At 40.0% G+C, this 5,921-nt stretch overlaps 1 non-coding gene across 1 annotated transcript; it reads left to right on the top strand.

Annotated features, from left to right (window-relative positions):
* The first annotated feature begins 2,178 nt into the window (after positions 1 to 2,178).
* LOC132629609 (small nucleolar RNA R71) lies at positions 2,179 to 2,284 on the top strand. Its single transcript, XR_009578374.1, has one exon. It is a non-coding gene; the product is annotated as a small nucleolar RNA R71 (small nucleolar RNA).
* The last annotated feature ends 3,637 nt before the right edge of the window (positions 2,285 to 5,921 follow it).

Genomic DNA, 5,921 nt, shown 5'->3' with positions numbered 1-5,921 from the left:
AGTCCACCCAATAGATCTTCGATAAACCTGCAACACTTCAAGCACCTTTTGAGTTTGTTCCTCACTTAACAAAGATGAGAGAATAACCGGTAAAGTATTATCTTGGCCAAGAAAAGCATACTTCAAATGAGAGGGAAGTAGCTTGAGCTCAAGTTTTGGAGGCTCAATAATCGAAGGCTTAGCCGGAGGAGTGGTTCTTTTATAAAGATCAAGAGATAATTTCTTCGGCTCATAAGAGTACGAACCCCGGCTAATGAGAGAATTAACTGTTTCAATATACCCATTAATATCATCCGCCTCGAAGTTCACCAAAATAGCCGAAAGTGTTTCGTCAAAGTGCTCCTCCTCTAACTTATAATCCACCGCTTCGTCTACCACATCGAAAGAATCAATGAACGAAATGCTCTCATAAACTCTAGGAAATTTTAACCCCTTGCTAGCTTGGAAAGTTACCTCTTCATCATTGACCCGGAATTTTATTTCATTCTTTTCTGAGTTCATTAGAGCTCTCCCGGTGGAAAGAAATGGCCTTCCCAAGATAATTGGGACTTCTTTGTCAACCGCACAATCAAGGATGACAAAATCTGCCGGTAATAAGAATTCCCCCACTTTAACAAGGATGTCATCAACAACCCCTACCGTTCTTTTGATGGTTCTATGGGCCATTTGGAGACGCATGCTCGTTAGTCTAGGTGTTCCCAAACCGGCTTGCTTATATATGGCTAGTGGCATCAAATTAATACTAGCCCTATTGTCACATAAAGCACGAGCAAAATTATGATGACCGATGGTGCAAGGGATAGTAAAAGCCTTGGGATCTCCCTTCTTCTCAACCTTTGATGACGAAATAATAGCGCTCACACGGTGAATGACTCCCACCGTATCATGCTTGATTGATCTTTTCTTCGTCAACAAATCTTTCAAGTATTTAGCAAATCCCGGCATTTCTTAGAATGCATCAAGAAATGGGATATTCATTGACAACCCTTTCAATTGGTCGTAGAAGCGTTGGCACTTGGTATCCTCCGTTCTTTTCATCAATCTTTGTGGGAACGGGGGAGGAGATTTATATGTTTGAGTCAAGGGTTTAATTTCCCCCGTGACCTTGATCTTTTGGGTGCTACCACCGGTAGCTTTTTCAACACTTGGCTCCTCGTCACCCTTTAGAACACTAGGGTGTGCTTCCTTCTCTTTCTCAACAATAATAGGCACTTCAATTGGTGCCTCTATTTCTTCTTCAATAACCTCATCAACAATCGGCTCGACAATGATAGGTTCAACCACTCACTGATTTACCGCATTAAGGATCTTTCCACTTCTAGTAGAAATAGCTTTGCATGAGGTAATGTGATCGCCTCCACTACCCCTTGGGTTCAGAATTGTGTCGCTAGGAAGGCCCCTCTTTCTGGTGGATGTTGCTCACGAGAAAGATCTCGCATTTGTGACTCAAGTTTATGAATCGAAGCGGTGTGAGAGCCTACCACTTCGGTCAAATTTTCCATATTCTTGTCACTCTTATGCTGGTTGTCCAATATCTTTTCAAGCATATATTCCATTTGAGAGGTCCCTTGATCATTGGAAGGACCTTCTCGCCAATTTTGAAAGTTAGAAGTACGGCTCTTTGGTGGAATATAGGCATTGGAGTTCCGATTACCATAATTGTTGTTGTTGTAATCCCTCCTGTCCGAACCACCATATTCATTTCGGCCATATTGATTGATTTTTTGTTGGGATCTCCATTGCTTTTGATAAACCCCTTGAGAGTGATCGATATAATTAGCATCCTCACGTTGTGGCTGCCCCTCTAGATAAGCTTCTTCCGAGACTTAGTACATTCCGGGAGCATGAGATGGCATCTCTTCGACAACATTCACACTTTTAGCTTCTCTCTCCGTAAGCCTCTTTGACAACAAATCAACGGTGGTTTGCAATTGAGCAAAAGCATGATCTCGGTAATGATTTTCTTTGGCCACCGCGGCAGTAGACGGACTACCATATGACAGGATTTCACTATCACTTGAGTGCCAAGCTTGATTGTGGGTGGTGAGCTTATCGAGCAACCTGGTGATGCTGACAAATGATTTGTCCAAGAAGCATCCCCCAGCTGCAGTGTTGACAGCAATTTGATTCATTGTATCTAACCCCTTGTAGAAATTCTCGGTGAGAATAACATCCGAAAACCCATGAGTTGGAGATTGAGCAAGATAGTACTTGAAACGCTCCCATGCCGAATATAATTGTTCCTCCGGAAGTTGTTTGAACTCAAAGATCTTATCCCGAAGCTCAGCCTTTTTGCTTGGTGGGAACCATTTCTTCAAAAATGTATTGGCTAACTCGCTCCAGGTATGAATAGAATTGCTGGGGAGCTTTTCATACCATTCCCTTGCTTGGCCAGCTAAGGAATATTTAAAGACCCGTAACCGAAGTGCATCAGCAGAAACAACACCTTGGGATTGTTGAGCACACACATGCAAGAAGTTCTTCAAATGTCGGAGTGGACAATCCTCCAAAGAATTTCGGAAATAACCTCCAAGTTTCAGTAGCTGATAGATAGAACTATCAATTTTGAAAGTAGCATTTCCAGTTCTAGGAGGAATCACAGCAGAAGCATAATCAGCTTCATTGATGAATTCTGCAAATATATTCTCATCCTCATCCTCTTCTGGTGCAGGAGGGTTCACTTGGAGTCCACCTTGGTTTTCTTGATTCTGATTCTGTCTTCCTGCCATGCTCACCTGGTTCACCACAACAGCAAACAAGGTGTGATGGAATAGAAAAAGTTTTAAAGAAGAGTACACAACAATCAGTAATTTCTAAACCGTATTCCCCGGCAATGGCGCCAAAATTTGATACGCTCAACTTACACCTATTAATGGCGTAAAGCGGATGTTGTCAAATATAGTAACCCAAACAAGGTTGGGGTCGAATCCCACAGGGAATATGGAGAGAAAAGGGTACTAATTGTATGTGATACTAGTCTTTAAAGGCTTGAATCCTATTCCGAATATTTTGAAAAGAGATTTGGTTTGTATTCGCTATTTTGAAGTGTTTGGAATTTGTTTGGATTTGGAGAACCAAAGTTGTGTCCCCACGATGATTAGATGTTATGCTATGGGTGTCAATATGATATATTTCTAATGGGTCGAAGTTATGTATGCACTTAATCTCTAATGGACTTTCTAATATTTTCCAATAGTTAGAGAGTATTTCTTTTCATGATTTTTCCAAATGCAGAAAAGTTGTAAATAAGATTGATTAAATATGCCAAGTAGAACTCATCTTATCCCTAAGCGAGTTCATTAAACGAGGGTTAGCGCCCCAAGTCCTTGTTATATTATTTCAAATCACACCCTAGTTCATCTTTCCAAATAAACTAGGGTTTGTGCATGAACAAGTGTTTGCAACCACTAATGAACAATGAATACGAGAAATAATAAAACACATCACAACCCATTATATATATATATATATATATATATATATATATATATATATATATATATATATATATATATATATATATATATACAATGTTAGACACCCATTACATAGCACCCATCAGTTGGGTCCACAACTTTGATTAAAGAAAATACTCACACATTATGGTTTCAAAAGTAGGAGGCAATAAATGAGACATAAAGCTTACAAAGTGTGATAAAGATGATGGAAAATGGACTCTTGTTGTCTTCACTAAGCTCAAAAAGGGGAGTATTCAATGCTCACCCACCAATGGAACTTTGTTCACATGGTTACAATAAAGATTGACTACCAAAAAAAACCTAAAATGTTCTTTAAATAAGCTCCAAAAAACGCACAACAGCTACTGACTCATCGTAATTTAACATATTCATACTTAGCATATGATATTACAACTTACTTTATTGATCATTTTATAGACCTATCATGACTTAGCATCATTATACCTTTATTATTGAAACATACATTAGAACTTGAAAGCAACTATGGCTATGTCGGGGTGACATGAGGTCGTGAACCCCCGATTCTATTATGGAGCATTTATAAGTATTCTGCCTCACCTTGAAGGTAATAGTATATAAGGTGAGTGTATACAATAACTGACATCATTAACTGTATGGTACTCTGCCTCACCTTGGAGGAAATAACATATAAGGTGAGTGGATACAATGAATGACATCATTAGCCTTATGGTATTCTGCCTCACCTTGAAGGAAATAATGTATGAGGTGAGTGTATACAACATACGACATCATTAGCGTTATAGGAATATCATATCATGAACTCTAGAATCTTTATACGGACCGTATAATCGACCGTATAACCCATCAGTTCACTGATTCTCATTTTCGTCACTTCGTTTGATCTCCGATCCTTATGGAACCTTCTTAACGCTTGTTTATCACTTCATTAACAATCTAAGGGTCGTTATAACTCTTCTCCAAAACGTCTTTAAACTCCCATTAATTCGTTACTCGAAATTCTTGCCCGACACCCAACATATAACCTGCCTTCCTTGACAACTTTCTTCCCTTACCTTAAACGTCTTTGAAATCTCGATTAGCGTCATCAAATGCTATTTATTACTTATCAAACATCGCATACGTCATACCCTTCGTTGGCCTATTCACTGTACGCTGATGGGGAATTTTCCGAGGTGTAACATTCTTCCCCCCTTTTGGAACATTCGTCCTCGAATGTTAAGTCATCGGGAATTCTATAAAAAATTTGCCAGAGTTTCCCCTCTAATGTGGCACTACCATCCTGTCACAACAACCCATAATAACATTGCCTCACAGGGCCACAACACAATAGCAATATAAATTCGCCACACACGACCCATATGCATAAAAGAAAAGCATACATACCTCATAATCTCGATGTCTCATCATAGATTTCTTCCGGGGGCTGAAATAAATGCGGATGTGGATTTCATCTTCTCTTCCGCCTCCCAAGTCATCTCTTCTCGATTGTTATTTCGCCATAAGACCTTAACTGAGGCCACTTCCTTCTTTCGAAGTCTTCGTACTTGCCTGTCTAATATGGCAATGGGCACTTCCTCATAAACTAACTTTTTTGTCACCTGAACATCATCTACTGGAACAATCCTCGTAGGATCTCCAACACACTTGCGGAGCATTGAGACATGGAAAACTGGATGGATTAATTAAAGTTCTGGAGGTAAGTCCAATTCATACGCTATTTGACCCACCTTGCGGATGATTTTGTAGGGTCCAATATATCGAGGATTTAACTTTCCTTTCTTACCAAATCTCATCACCCCTTTCATTGGTGATACCTTCAAGAACACCCAATCATCAACTTGCAATTCTAAATCTCGCCAGCGGTTGTCCGCATAAGATTTTTGGCGACTTTGGGCTGTCAACAATCGATCTCGGATCACCTTGACCTTTTCCACTGCTTGTTGGATCAATTCAGGACCTATTAATTGTACTTCTCCGATTTCAAACCATCCAATTGGAGACCTGCACTTTCTTCCATATAGAGCTTCATATGGAGCCATTTGGATACTGGAATGGTAGCTATTGTTGTACGCAAACTCAATAAGGGGTAAGTGTTCATCCCAACTACCACCGAAATCGAGTACACATGCTCGTAGCATATCCTCCAAGGTCTGAATAGTACGTTCGGCCTGCCCATCAGTCTGCGGATGAAATGCCGTGCTAAGCTTAACTTGAGTACCCAAACCTTCTTGGATGGATTTCCAGAATTTAGATGTAAATTGTGCTCCTCTATCTGTAATGATGGATATCGGAACACCATGAAGCCTTACAATCTCCTTAAGGTACAACCTTGCATAATCTTCTGCTGAGTAGGTGGTTCTGACTAGAAGAAAATGAGCTACTTTCGTCAATCTATTCACAATCACCCATATAGAATCATACTTGCCTCGCGAACGAGGTAATCCTGTAATGAAGTCCATG

The sequence above is a fragment of the Lycium barbarum genome, chromosome 2 (genome assembly GCF_019175385.1).
Source record: "Lycium barbarum isolate Lr01 chromosome 2, ASM1917538v2, whole genome shotgun sequence".
Classification (NCBI taxonomy): domain Eukaryota; kingdom Viridiplantae; phylum Streptophyta; class Magnoliopsida; order Solanales; family Solanaceae; genus Lycium; species Lycium barbarum.
Note: the sequence above shows the minus strand (reverse complement) of the source record. Positions and strands in the feature narration are given on the sequence as shown.